The following is a 16,626-nucleotide window of genomic DNA, read 5'->3' as shown; positions in this document are numbered from 1 at the left end:
AAGCAGTTTTAGATTCAATAATCGCTGCTGAGTGGCGAGCATGAGCACTCCAACATGTGCACTTCCATGGCATGCAAATCACCTCATAAGCAGGTGAATCTCATGCAAATGACATAGGTAGAACAATCTAGCAAACAGACAGGCAGCTCTGCAGACCCCATATCAGTGTCCATAGTGTACTTGGAAAAATTCCATGTACAGGACTATAGACAGTCAAAAGGGGCTACAAAAATTTTAGTAGATAGACAGAAGTGGGATAGCACATGCAGCTATCAGCAAAACTACCTTCTGTGTGTTCCAAAAGTTACAGTAAATATATTAAAATAACTTACTTTTTTAATAATCTTAGCATGTTTGTGCGGTGCTCTGCAGTGTGCAAACATGCTTTATTTAAAAAAAACTAGAAAAATCAAATATTAATATCATGAGACTGAAATGTGATACAGAACCCTGTGTGCAGTATCTACAATGGTGCACTGGTGCTGTTGCTAAAATGGAGGGGCTTGGAAGCGTGTAGTATCCAGGTTGTGAGCACTGGTCCCTATGCAAATGAGATGGAGTTACTGAATAGCATAATAGGGTCACCATGTCCCCATACCTCCTCTGTGTAAGCAGAGAGCTGTGTTGGTGTCCACAGAGCTGACATCGGGTGAGGGTATGTTCATTAACTTCTAGGATGATTGGAGCTTCCCTGTGCCTGTTTGTGTGGCACACTACCATGCTGAGCATAAAAGCCTGGGGTGTGTGTGCACTGATGTCTAAGCTTTGTTTACCAATGGGGCATGTGTTTCCATGTGTTTGCAGGCATGCTGCTGTACTGAGTGTGGAAGCTAGAGATGTGTGCACTGACTGCTAAGTATTGTTGACCTACATGACACCTGTTTGAGTGGTGTGCTGCAGTGCTCAGAGTATCTAAAATGTCAATGATGTATTAATTAGTGTTGAACCTTGCTTAATTTCAACTAGGGCCATTAAATAATGTAAATGATATATTAGACAGGTGCACTGCATCAAAGGTAGCCAATCAAGCAGACAGCACTTACAGTAGAGCACTATAAAGTATGCATACACCCTACAGTCTGATTTTTCCTCCATAATCTGCACCATTGGAGTACAGACTTGGGAATTTTAACTGAAAGAATGCTAGGGGCTGTTGCAGGTCTGCTACATTTGTATGTGTTAGATGCTAAAGTCAATGTTGCTGCTGCTGCTGACAATAGGCCTAGACAGAGAAGGAGGACACTGTTCAGGCCCAGGGTAACTTTCCAGGAGTTACATGAACTGGAGATTGTAGAGCGCTACAGGTTGGACAGGGACATACTACAAGAACTCATTGAGCTCTGCTGCCCTTAACTCAGGCTCAGAGCCAACAGAGGGGAACCCATCTCAGTGGACACAAAGGTATGTGTAGCCCTTAGGATAATAGCCACAGGTACCTTATGAAGACCAACTGGGGACATGATGGGGGACTCACGAGCATCAGCATCCATGGTACTCCACCAGTTATGGGATACCATGTTACCACATGCCAGTGAGCACATATATTTTCCCCTCACCCCTGAGGCAAGGGCCAGCAATATTCACCACTTCTATAGTGTAGCACACTACCCTGAGGTACTGGGTGCCATAGATTGCACTCATGTACACATCAAGGCACCACCTGGTGAGGAGGTTAGAATCTATGTTAACTGCAAGGGGTACCACTCCATCAACTGCCAGGTTGTTTGCAATGCCCAGGGCATTATCATGAATGTGTGTGCTGGCAGCCCTGGCAGTTATCATGACTCCCATATCTGGCATGCATCACAACTGTACCAGATATTTGCTAGTGGGAATATCCCACATGGCCATTTAGTGGGGGATGCTGGCTATGCACTTTAACTGTGGATGATGACACCCATCAGAAATATATACACACCCATGGAAGAATGCCATAATGAGGCACACGCTCAAACTAGGAACATCATAGAGCATGTGTTTGGGTTGCTGAACTCACAGTTCTGGTGCTTCGATATATCTGGTGGAGCCCTGCAGTACTGTCCAGCCACATGTGCACATATGTTCACAGTATGTGCCATGCTACACAATATGATCCTGCAGAAGCAGCTGTGGCAGGATCAGCATAGGGAAGAGATACATAGCTTCCCACCAGTGCCTGGGTCACCACAGCCACACTCACAGGAGGACTCAAAGGAGGAATCCCCTGATGATGTCCTTGTAGGCAGATGTTGGCATGCCCTGTATGCCCTGGCATTGGCTAAGAGACAATGCATAGCACATATACTGACAACCTAGGGCCACAGGGACTTACACCGTACTCCCACTCACTTACATATAATAAAATATCTGATGCCAGGCAACCCACACAACCTGTACTTATCCATGTATTGGCTGTGTACCACTTGCGTCATACAGAGTCCGCTCTGAACTACAGTTTTTTCAACTGCTGCATTCTCAAGGTAAGTCTCTAACCTACACACTAATTGTAAGTATTACTATAATATGGTATTGTATGTATGGATCTGCTGCTGCTATGCAAGAAAATATAGTGGGCTATATGGTCAGAGTTAACAACTACATGGGAGAACTGATACCCAGTCCAATAGTATGTGTTCCTTAATTTTCTCTAGGCCTCATGGTTGGAATATTCACAACATCAGGCAAGAGAGATGTTAAGCAGTGGACAAACATGATATTTGGACTACTGCCTTCCCAAACTGATCATGTACTGTTGTTCTCCCACCCTCAACATAGCAGTTTACCCATATAACTGCTTTAACAGAATATCAGCTATAGTATAGCAGTGGACCAGGCAATCTCAGGGCTGTAACATAGATAGCACTCACACATTGTATAGCTCTCTCTTCATGCAAGATAACAATATACATATGCATGCTGTTGAATGTGTGATGGATGATCCCTCTCTGTCTAGCGACCTGTGTGGCTCAGTGGACAAAGGAAACTACCATGCGTGATGGTTTTGATAGTTTTGATGGTTCTAATCTGGAATTACTCACATCTTTTGCATGTCAGGTAGGAGTATGTTGGTGTTTTCACAGAATGTCATACCTCATAATCTCTTAGTGCAAGAAATCTGGACAAAGCCAGAAAGATTGGGGTAGACAATGGCCCAAACATAGGTATAGAGTTTAAATATTAATCACATAAACCTTTCTGGAAGTAAAGATGTTGCAGTCGTACATATATTCAGATGGATATAAAGTATGACACACAATTGTTTGTTTGTAGTTAGTAGAATGTATTGATGTCAAATTCAATAAAGCACCAGAAATCCACAAATGTGTGAGGAACAGACCAAACATATCAGGCAAAACTCTGGACATTCTATGAAAATCAGGACACTTGAGAGGTATGCAGGCTGTCAGTCTGTTGGTGGTGTAACATTACCAATCCCAGTCATATATTTAGTACGGCAGGCAGCTGTGGAATGCTGTGGACATTTTGAGTGAAGTGAAGTACTGCAGAAACAGGGGCAGATGTTAATGTCTGTAATGTACAACATTATGGACTGGAATACTGGTAGGTGTGGCCTGGAGTCACAATATAAGTACTTACAGCCCCACTGGGCATGCCTGTACATTTAGTAAAAATGGGCACAATTCTGTTGGCTCTTCATTGAAATGACCTATTATGTATAAATATCCATAAATACAGACATGTACATATACATATCCCTCTGTCAGTATCTGTTTCTCAAATGTATAGTAATATATTTTGCTATGTAGTGTCAAATATATATATATATATATATATATATATATATATATATATATATATATATATATATACATATATATCAAAATGATACATAGACTCCCTCATATATCTACAGAACACATATATGTATCAGATACACACACAACTGCATATATATATATATATATATATATATATATATATATATATATATATATCCCTGTTATATACACAGATATGTGTGTGGATGTCTGCATTGTCCAACATACCCTAATAATGGGGAGTAAACTTCGCTATCACACAGCCATAATGTTGCTCAAAGGATCCAAATTAAGGGCACAGCAGTGCATAATCCACTTACCTACAGACCTATCTAACTGCAAGCAGCCACATATGACCATACTGGTAACTGTACACACATAGCTAGGATAGCGTCAGTAATCTCACTGCTAGGATACTTGATGCAGATAACAGTATGAACCTATATCACTCTGCAGGTCACAGATGCTGTTGAACACAAACCTAGTTTGTGTAATGCACAAGTACTGTGCCTTCAATTACATATAAAACAGACTGAACTAGTGGTGTGTGCGATAAGTACTGTGAGCTATAGTGTAAAAGCCTAGATAGGTAGGGGTTGTAATTTCAAGTATACTGCTGTACCTTGCTGAAGTCATATTTCTAACATGCTGCTATGCCATGCTCTGCCTCTTCACTGCCACTGTGTATCCATAGGTTATCCCCTCAGACTCCTGCCAAAGAAACATACACAGGTGTGTGATATATATCTGTAATTGTGCAGCAATGCCAGCAGTGCAACATCATACAAGATAAGGTCCACAAAAGTATGTTGCATATTCATGACACATGCCAACATACAGTATATGTTGATGACTACTACAAGTGGCATATAAAACAATACTGCATTGTACAAGTATATGCCAAGCAATATAGTCACCCTGTGCATCAGATACATAGTTTCATTCTCCTGCATCGATGGAAAAGATGAGAAGGATGTGGCACAGGTATCATCCCTTGCACAAGGTAATGTGTGGGGGTGTTGGAGGCCTAGTCTGGCCCAAATGGTTGACAGCAGGTGTGGGAGTCAGGAAGGGGAGTGGGTTAGATGGGGCATGGAGAGGTGCTGTGTGTGTCTGTAAGTGACCTGCATGTGACAGTGGTGTGTAAGTGCATGTATGTACACAGTCAAGCTCAGTGCTAGCCCTACATGTGTGTATGTTGGACAGCTGTGGACTGTACATAGTAGAGCTGACAGTTCACCATCTGGCCCTGAATATGGGAACTGGCTCTGACAGAAGTTGCACTGGCACCACCATGCCCAAGGTCAGATTTGGTGCTAGCACCTGATGGTGACTGCTGTCTGCTGGGACTGAGTCCCCCAAAGGACCACCCAGGACCATGCGCCCATGGTCTGCCATGTTGTGTGTGAACAGCACACTTTCCTATGTAGTGCCGGATGTCCTGCCGCTACAGGAGCATAACTGTGCATGGCTGCATGGAGTCTCAGCAGATGGTGTTGCTGGCCTACATCCATGGGTCAGACATCCAACTCCAACCACACGTTTCAGCACAGACAATGTGTGCTCCAAAACAGACACTGTCTCAGCCGTCCATCTATCCACTGCATCAGTGAACCAATCCAGGCTGCCTCCAGTGCAGTGGAGGCAGTCACGGATGACAGACTGTGCTGCATCCATAACCCTAAGCATATGTCTGGTGTTCCATTCAGAACATGCCTGTGCCTCCATGACAGCCTGAAACATGCTCCGAGTGGCCTGTGATGTGACACCTGCAACAGGTGGTGAATGGACAGCAGTCCTCCTATGAGCACTCCTGTCAATTGGCCTGTGTGGGACCTCACCAACTCTCTAGCTATGATGAGTGTCTACACTCACTCAAGCCATAGTTGCCACACTGGCCTGTTCAATGTCTCCACCCTCTAACTGTCCCATTAATGAGGCCTGTGGAGACTGGGTATGTGTGGGCATACTGTGTGCAGTGACAATGGGGCCAGAAGAGGGATGTCATCCTCTGGGACAGATTCACCTCCCAACAACCCAACCTGTACCTCACTGTGACCACCATCATTATCAGAGTCCGAAGAGACACTGACATCAGGTGGTGTGGGGGAGAGACCCCAACCCCCCAGTCACCTGTGGAAACCAAGACAAAAGTACATTACTACCTGCACTATTATGTATGGAAAATCTACAAAAAGTCATAATAATGCGGATCCACAACTGGATTACCACTCTGACATCCTCTCATCTCTGCTTTCATGCACAACAGACTTCCTCACAACAACATACACATTCGGCTCAAGGGCTTTATAACAAGCACATCAGGTGCATCATGTGACACTTGGCCAATACTGTATGCAGTATGACACTGTCAATATACCTGATCAAATGGCACATAAAACCCAGTACACCTATCTTAACAAATATATACAGTAGAAATACAATTTTCTATGCCCAAGTTATGTACCATCGACCTTTTGGTATGTACAAGACATGTCGGATTAATTGCCTCATGTACACCAGGAGGCTTATTCACTTGGAAATATAACTGCAAAGGTATTTCTTCTCATTCGACTACACTCCTGTGATTACCTACTATAGAAAACTTTGGTAACTGTTGCAGACTGGAGCCTACAAACATTCTACTCTGGTTAGAAATAACATTACCTGTAAATAGGGAATTATCATGGCCCATACCCTTAATAGCATATGTACATTCCATAACAAAACAGTATCAAGCTTGCCAGATGCAGGACCATGGCCTTGGACAACTCCTGATGGACCCGTAAAAAGGTGAGGGTGAAGTAATTTGAGTACCACTGCATGTTGCAGCACTACAAGGTGATACCAGCATATATCTCACATGTACGGTAGCTACTGTGTTGCCTGATGTATTGCTGACATTCTGAGTATGAGAGTACAACTGAGCTAACCCTCCCCCACAGCACATAGACCTGACACCCATGTAAAGGTATGTACAACCTGATAGAATGACTGCTACAGTATTACAATGGTGATCACAGTAAGCTTACCTGCTTGCTCCTCTGCTGTGGACACTGTGGCACCCACCCCCATTATGTATGGTGTGATGGATGTCTGTGAGCTGTCATGTGTCCCTAGGTTCACCAGGAATTCCTCAATGGCCATGAGTGGTTGTTCTATTTCAGGCCCTCTACCAGTGATGGCACAATCCCTGGCTATATCGCTACCCTTTGTTGTGCAGCATTCACCATGTATTTAGTTCAGTGCTGAACCTGCTCATATGTCTTTTCCTGTTGGCCAGTCTCAGTCACATCCTGGACAAGATCTGCCCACAGTGTAGCCCACTGTTCCCTGTTATACCTCCTTCTGGATAGGAGGATGTGATGATGCTGCCATAGTCTTTGAAGTATTATTTCATTCTCCACATCCAAGAAGGGGGATTGCCTTCTGCGATACATTAGTCCTGAAAGACACCAAAAGGGAAACGCAGTAGAGGATCAAATACATGGACATCCACTATGTATAGATACAGCAAGAACAAAATGGCTGGTATTATCCACTGCTTGCTTACACATCATACCCCACAGTGTGACAACATACTACGTGTGGATACAGCTGTTTTCATTACTAAGGTAGTTCCCTGTGTGCCATGAGACATTCTGATGTATGATCATACACCCAACACTCCGGTCCACTGTGGTGTGTCCCCTATGGCCAGCCACCCAATAATATGTCATAAGACCAGTGCCAGACAAATAGCAGTGTGCTATTACGACCACTATATTGGGACAGTCCAATAACACCAGTGTGTCACGATGACAAAAGACAATGCAACCCTAATATATTGTACATCCCCTGTATGTGTAAGACAGCAGGGTATCAATGACATGTCATTACCACAGGTCTAAGACAGGCTTAACCCCGTACTCCCTATCCTCCCATCTGCATCCTGTTATACACAAATACAGTTACATACCTGGTGGAGTGCAGTACTCTTCTGTTAAAATGTGCTACTAGTACTATTTCACAAAGGTGTGCTCTGTGTGAGGAAAGTCTCATACAAAATGTTTGCCCATAGCCAGCTGTTTGCATTTTAACATGCTTCTCATTAGCAGGTAATTGCCTCTAAACCAGTCTGTGACTCTGATATGCTAATTGCAGCCAAAACAGCTGAGTTGCAGTATCAGTAGCCAAGGACAAGCAACCACTGTGCAATATATAAGGCCTTCATGTATAGCAGGGCCTCTTTTTAGCTGTTGAGATAGACATTATGGGACTGAGGAGACTACATCATCACAGAGGGTAGGTCTGTAGCAGAAACTTTTGCATAGAGCTGTGTGTGTACCACAGGCTGTAGCTGCTGTTGCAGGTAATAGACATAGGCAGTGAGTGTGAGCACTTTGAAGAAAAACAAGCTGTAGGTGTATCTGTGTCAGCTGTGTCGGCCTTGTTGTAGAGGCAGAGCCAGGGTAAGAGTACCCTTTATACTCCAATTATGGTATGTGTTTAAGGTACATATGTTAGGCAACTGTGTCAATAACAGAGTACTAGGTGACATATAGTAATGCTATATTCATATGTGATGTGTGTCCCTACCTGCAAGCCTGTGACTTCCAGCAGTGAAAAGAAGTTATGTACTTTGCAATGTTTTGTGTGGATAATGAGTGCATGAGTCATTCATTGATTGCTGTCTTCATAATTTTGTAATTGAAATGCAACACAACACTGAATTTTAACCCAGGATTGTGTGTGGCAAAACATAGTGTATGCAAGGCATTTAACAGACTGCTACAGTGGATGTATTTGCAAGATATATGTGCAGACATACAGGCTGTGACATACATTTACTACATCCATGAGTATGTGCATGGATTTATATGGATGTATTTCTGCACCAGAGTCTCTGCTGAATAAGTATTTTGCCATGAATGCCTTAGCAGGTGACTTTCTACATGTTGCTGATAAAAGGGCACATTTACCTGCTATCACAGACCTCAGTTACATCCATTATCATGTCTTTGGCTGTCTAGTGGTGTACTATTAAATTAGAGTCCAAGGTACACTCCTATTTATTCCATTACTTTTTATTCCAGCTTGCACAGTGCAGTGCAGCATGCAACTTCGCTGAAACATGCCTAATGACTGTAATTAGCAATTATTATGTTTTTTTTAAACCACCTGTTTTACTTAAGAGTTGCGTGGCATGGCGGGTTAATGCAGTGTGCTGCAGGTGTGATGGGCTTGGGTTCAAAACATGGCAGAGGTGTATATTTTGTATGTGTCTTACAATGTTAGAAACACATATAGTCATTTTAGCTCTATGTAGCTGAGCTTAGCAAAGCTGCATGATGCAGCACCTCGCATAGCACCTCACTAAAAAAATATATAAAAGAAAAAAAAAAAAAGGGGAGATAGGAAAGTATTGAAATCGGGGCAAGCAGAGGGAAAACATAGTGAAAGGCAGGGAGGGATGTGCAGTAAGGGTGTATGAAAGAACCATAGCTATCCATTTCTTGCACAGCAACAACTGTGCACTTTGACAGAATTTGTAGATGAATTTGGATTCTCAAACCCCAGAGAGGTGTGAGGACAACATAACTGCATTGTTAAGCCAGTTGGACTGAATTACGTGTCCAGTGAACACGTGTGTCAAATGGAGAGCTATGTATGGGATGGTATTTTTTGGACAGGTGACCATTTTTTATTTTTTTTTAAGGTGAGAGTGGAATGTTGAGGAAAGGACATAGGTACATGTGAGGAAAGTAAATTAGGTAGGTAAGGATGCATTTGCAAACAGACAAGACAGACAAGACTGCAAATAGGTGGTGTGTGACACATGAGGGGTGGTTGAACATCTTGGATAGAGAGGGTGTTGTGGAGTCTGAGTCCCACGTGCCTCCAGATGGCAGAAGTATGACTCACATCCCCACCCATGGGACTGTCAACACCGCTCCATCACTGCCCTGAGGGTGGCTATGTTGGAGGCTGGACACCAGGGCATGGCTGCCCCACCAGGGTGGCCAGCAGCATGCCCTCAATCTGGGGCAGGATGTGGACATAGCCCTGGTGGACTAGCCTGCACATCAAGACTGGCAGTTCTGCATGGGTGAAAACACCCCCATTGCCACCTCTCCCAAAGGGGGACCGGGCCCTGTCCCCTCGGGTGTTACTACCCAATGCCACAGGTAGTGTAGAGGCAGCAGAGAGGGAACAGCCCGTCTGGGTCCCAGACATGCTGGGACCCGGTGCCACAGCCGGTTGAGGCAAGGTAGGGGGATCAGCCAGAACTGGCCTACCTTGACGTGCTGTGGTAAATGAGGTATAGCAGTAAGTTACAGTTAGTAATAACCAAACCAATGTTACTATTAACAGAATCAAACATCATATTTATTCATCCAAATACATATTAATGTATATTATGTGCAACACAACATTAAGTAACATAACAGTCAGTATAGTAACAGCATGCCAGTAAAAAGTAAACCATAGGGCCAACAAAACAGTTAGTTTAACAAATTTGTTAATATTGCATCATAAGAAAACATAGCAATAATCAACCACATTTCCCAATGCATAGTTAAACAAAATATGTTATTAGTACAACATATCAATAATGAAACACATTTTTCCAAAATAAAGTTAGTTTAATGAAATTTGTTAATATTAAATCATAATAATAACTAGCAGTATTAAATAAATGAAGATAAGGGGTGGGGGGAGAGAGAGAGAGAGAAATATTATATTACACATTGCAGATTATATCTCTGAAAAGGTGGTCATGGTGGTGCAGTGGTTATCATTGCCACTTCACAGCAAGAGATTCTCCGGTTCGATCCTCAGCTGGGGTGTCTTCTGTGCGGAGTCTGCATGTCCTCCCTGTGGTCGTGTGGGTTTCCTCCGAGTGCTCTGGTTTCCTCCCACATCCCAAAGACATGCTGCAGGTAGATTGGACACTCTAAATTGGCCCTAGGTGTGAGTGTGTGCATGTGTGTGCCTTCTGTGAAAGGTTGGGCACCAGGCTGGCAGCTCAACACTGTAAAACTCCACTGCCAATCATGAGCGGACAGGGTGATCCACTGTGGCGACCCCAAACCGCGAAAAAGCCAAAAGAAGAAGAAGCAGATTATATCCCTGAAAACACTGAAATATATATTCTACAGGCATGTAGTGTTAGGTTTGAGTACAGTGACTACAATTCTGCTATAACTGATGCATCATGTACATACCTCTCAAGCTGTTTGCATGGGTAAGTATGGGCCAAGCAGTAACTGCAGGTACATCACACATAATGTGGACTTGTATAACTACCCAGGTGTTCTGTAAATGGATTTAGTAATAACACTGCATTCCATGTACCAATTTATCTGCTAATCATGTGACACATGGATTAGGCAGTTTTAATTACATTATGAGAAATTGTAACACTTGAGAGGTATGTTTGTGTACAGTAAGTTAACTAGACAGCTGTCATTCCTTAGGTGGCAGGCATGGGAGTAGAACCCAATAGCTGAGACTGCAGGGGGCATCTGCAAATAATATAATAATTGACTGCAGCAACTTAGTACAGACATGCAAGGGATACAGCCATACTCGGATTAAACAGCTATATTTATGACTCAACAATGCTGATGACCACATTCTTGGCATTGATGTTAACAGTCTGTGAAATCTAAATAAAATATCTGCTCATAATATGGGCCACCTTACCCATATATTTGTTGTGTTCCTGGTGAGAGAGAAAATGTGAGCATTACATAACTGATACTGAAAAGTTAGTGTTACATACCACTGGATTCGAACCCAGGAGTGTGTGTGGCAAAATGTACTGTATACAAAGCATTTAACAGACTGAGATACTGAGTTACTGCTGACTATTGAATGACTGATACTTGCCGGGAGATCACCTGGAACTCTACTATGACTTGAGCAATACAAGTTACAGGACATTCCTCTGGCATTTTAGTTCTATGACATTGTTATACTAGACTGCAGTGACAGTAGAACACACATACATGGAATACAATCATACTGTATATATAAAAAAAAGCTGCAGTTTAGGATCAACAATGCTAGTGAACACATTTTATTGTTATTAGTTTGAAATATCTGTGAAGTCCACACACAATATCTGCCCATGGACTGTGCTACCTCACCCATATACCTTTATTACCTGATGTCTGAGGAAGAGAAAATATTATGTGACCAATATTAGCCTGAAAACAGCCTTGGACAGTACTATGAGTTGAACAATGCATTTAGCAGATCATTAGATTTGCTGGCTACCACTATTACATGAGTGCAGCAACCTTACCATAGACAATCAATGCATACAGCTCTATTGCAATGGTTTTGACAAAACACAATCCTGCTGAACAACATTTTGCTTACTGTTATTGGTATTGCTAATGCTTTATTGAAGTACAGTTCTTATTGCTCAGTTATTGCACTACAGCTCTACAGCTCTAATTACCCATTTATTGCACTATAGTTCTACATCCCCATTTATTGCTGTACAGTTTTTCTTGTGTATACCTTATTGCAGTAAATGCTTTACTCTTTCTTGCTTATTGCACTACAGTTGGCATACTAAATCTGTACTTACCATGCTAACGGCGCAACCTGGCCAGGCAGCCAGCATGAGATGCAACATTGTGAGCCCTCTCAGCTGCAGCTGTTGGGACAGAAGCACACCATTCAGCTTGCATTTTTGTTAGACAGAGGAAGACATACTTACATATTTGTGGAGCATTCCTAGCTCAAGCTTCCTGGACCCAGGTGTCCAAGGTTCCCCTCTTCCTCCTTTTCAGGTCATCAAAATGGTGGACAACACTTCTCACCTGTGTGGGGATACCAGTAACACTGGTGAGTTTCCTGGCCAAATGGTCCCAGGCTTCTGCCTTACACTCTGAGCCCTGGAATCCACCCTGCATCAGCCGGGATCCGTGTTTTTTAATAAGGAGCCTGACCGTGACTCTGGACTCCTGAATGCCCCACTGTTGCACCTAAAAGTGCACACCTTTGCCAACACTACCAGCCATACAAACAGCTGATTGAACTCCAATGACTGTTGCCGAATTCCCACCTATTGGGCTTAATATAGGCTGTTTTCCCATCCTTACACATCATTCAGCAACATTCAAAACAGCACCGCTTCACTTAGCAGTGCTCAAACCAGCTAAGTGAAGCCAAGGAGTGTGAAAACTTGCAGATCTGTGGTTTTAGTGAGGCTTAGCACCGTGCAAACATTGGTAGCTGTTAGCATGTTTATGCATTGCTTAGCATGACTGAGCAGTGCTTAGCAAAGCACAGCAGTGTCAAAATTCAAAATAGCTTAAAGAAATTACAGAAAAATAGTATATTCATTTACAGACATATTCTCTCTGTTATGGACTTGAATCCAGGACCTACTACACATAAGACCATAACTCTACCCATGTAGCTAGTTGGATGTTATAAAAGCTAGTACACCTTCTCATATACTACTAGGCTACCTGTTAGCATTGCTGAGCACTGGCCCACACCTCGCAAACATGCTTAAACATACCTATAGATAAATAATTAATTACATCTGGTTTCTATTTTTAGATATCTGGCAGGTGTCTGCCATGTATGTATGAGGTCTGCTCAGCTCTGCGTGCAAATGTAAAGAAAAAAAATAAATGTAATTATGATAATTAATAACATCTGGTTTCTATTTTTAGATGTCTGCCAGGTGTCAGCTGTCTATATGTGGGCACAGCCTGCCATTGCTCCACACCGCTCAGTGCCGTGCAAACATGCAGTAAAAAAAAAAAAAAAATATTAAAAAAACATAACATCATATAAATGACTTATTAGACAGTTGACACACTTTACAACATTACAGCAGTGGCAGGGAGCATTACAGGGAGCCTCACACTCATCTGCAGCCATGGGTAGCCACTATACTTCTGCCTACACTGATTCACTAACTATGTTCCTCGGCTCTCCGTTGGCAGCGCACCATTATTAATATGCATAGCACGCTGCCGAGCAGGAACCATGACAATATACATGGATACCTTCTGTGTAGGCTCTACACTGTGCCTACATGGATTTTATTAAATCCTAGGGTAAGACTATAATATACCCTTATTCATGGTGAACCTGAAATTGCTTGTACTAACTAGACAAAATCTACCCAAGACACAAGACAAAACTTCCTTTCTCTTCTTCAGTGCAGCCATGGAATCATTATCATAGACTTGAACTGTCATAGACTTGAGCAGGTTTGATTTCTATTTAATTTTTCATCCAAAGAACAGCACCACAGGATTGCAGCAGTCACTTATGTTACTCTATGGTATAAATAGTGGAATATTACTAATTAAAGTGCCGGGTGTGAGATATAACCTATAGCCTTCTGATGTTGTTGGCAACCACAGGGAATTAATTTGCTGATCCATTTGGTAGTATTAAACAAAGGGAAGGCACCTAAATATTATAATGTTCATCTACTATTTTGGGTCAGTAGTGAGTATGTGTCACATGACTTTTGCATTACATTATGACAGGAAAGTTATGTTTGTCAAGAGTGAGAAAGTTCTCATTAAAAGGAAATGCTGTGTACCATGCAAACATAGTTTGTTGGGAGTTACTATTTATCTTTCCTGTGTAAAAAGGACTAGTTATGTATTTCATAAGTATAGAGGGAAATACTGCCTTTAGCCAATGTACTGTCTGCCCATTTTAATTACACTTAGAAACAGTTGTTATAATGAAATAATATAAATGCAGAATTTGTTGTCATATTACTGGCATGGACCTGCATTGTAACATCCAGTAATCTGTAAAACTGAACAATATCAACAATTGTATTTATACTATACTATTGTGATATAACTGCCACGTAAGCAGCTTCTGATATATTTTGAAAAAGCTTTTTATCAATTTAGATTAGTACAATCTTCAGCATTTAATAGAAGTGCTTCCAAACTTTTAAACTTTTCACGTTGCTTTTTTAAAAATAATAGATGGCAGTTTTTCCTTTCATTTTCTGTAGACATAAAGCATAAACTACTAATTATGAAACATTTCCCTTCAATTCAGATGAAGCCACACTGCGTGCTAAGAATGTTGGGTGAAGATGCTGTAACAAAGCTGATTATCAAAGCCAGTGAGTGCATTATTATAATTGTCAGGGGAACAACACAGTTCTGCCTGAATTAAAAGATAAAGTTACAGCTTTTTTTTAGGAAACAACTGTAATTCAGAAAATGAACACTAGCTACGTTTACTGATGCATTTATATATGTATGGAAACTCTGATAATGAAAGAGTTGATCATTAATTACTTTGTTACTCTTTTTATCATTGCTTATATTTTAATTTGAGAGCTAGACTGAAGAATGTTACTTTGAATAAAGGCAGAATTCATGTCTGTAGGATGCAATTTACCCTGCCTGATGAAATAGTTCTGACTGAAGGAAGACTGGTTTGCTTATGCAATATAGCTTATAGCCAGGGAGTGTGCCCTTGCAGATATTCAATGGTGTTGTCATATGATGAATTTTTACCAGTCACCTGTCTACATTTCAAAGGCCATTTTATAACCATTTTTTAAACTCCAGTCACTTGCACATGCCAGATAATGCATTTAAATAATGTAGTAGCATTTTTATTAATGATATATCCCACAGACTAAATATGTCACTTTTAGAGGAACAGTCCCACAAATAAGTATGTGTCTTTCTAAGTAAAAGCTCTGCAAGACTTGACAAGACATCCCAGTGTCGATGTCAGTGACTCAATAAGTAGCATATTCACTTTTGGTGTTGAAAGATCAGGCAAATGTGGGTTCTGTTCCCATACCAGGCATTTGGATTCATTTCTCAGTGATGACACTGCAGTATGCAGCATGGGGGGAGGGGGTAATGCTGCACTCACTGTGTGTTGCCCTGCAGATGAGATGTTAAAATTGAGGGTCCTTCTGCCTGAGTTGGTAGCAGCTCAGACAGAAGTAAAATATCCTATTATACTTATTAAAGACAATAGAGAATTACCCCGGGGCCCTGGCTGAATTTCCATTTGTCCGTTTGAATACCACCTCAGGTTTCTCTTGAAAAAGAGGATGCAAGCATAGTGGGACTAACCCAGTTATTAACAAACAAATAAAATGTTTGATTTTAGGAATTATATAACTGTTAATGTAAATTATAACATTTATTTCTCTTAAACATGCATAACATGTTTGTAACATTTACTAATACAATAAAGAATAAAATGTGTTCATCTCAAAAATAAAAACTATGTTTACCAACATAAGATACTCCATTTTTGGGTATGTGTTTCCTGAAAAGAAACAAATGTTGTTGATTATTCCAAATTTACAGAGTTACTGAGCTTTCTTACTGTTATGTTAGTTACTACTTATGTGCCATATAGAGAAGCTGTTTTAGAACTGGAAGTGCTGTCTCTTGATACACAGATAACACACACACACACACACACACACACACACACACACACACACACACACACACACACACACACACACACCCACCCTACCCAATCACGGACACATGCACATCCATCAAGCAAAATAATGCATACAATATAGTATGGTGACAGTATCTCCTTAGAGTACACTAAATTGATGGGGAAATGATGCCAAGGTTATCTGAAATGTAGACAGGAAACATAAAAAAGCGTAGACACTAGACACAACAATTTTATCTTAAACGCTATTTTTGAGTGATGACTTTCTTGTGCCCTATTAGTAATAATAGCGTTGAAAAATGTCCTGTAGTAAGATGAAAACATAGTACTACAAAGGCTCAACATTCTCAGTCGAAAACTAAGAGGTTTATTTTTGCTCTTCTTTGATAGGCCTATAGTTTACGCTCTAAGCATTATTAAATGCAAAAAG

Source organism: Protopterus annectens, chromosome 3.part0 (assembly GCF_019279795.1).
Source record: "Protopterus annectens isolate FY-2018-M chromosome 3.part0, PAN1.0, whole genome shotgun sequence".
NCBI classification, from domain to species: Eukaryota; Metazoa; Chordata; order Ceratodontiformes; family Protopteridae; genus Protopterus; species Protopterus annectens.
This window is presented reverse-complemented; position numbering follows the sequence as displayed.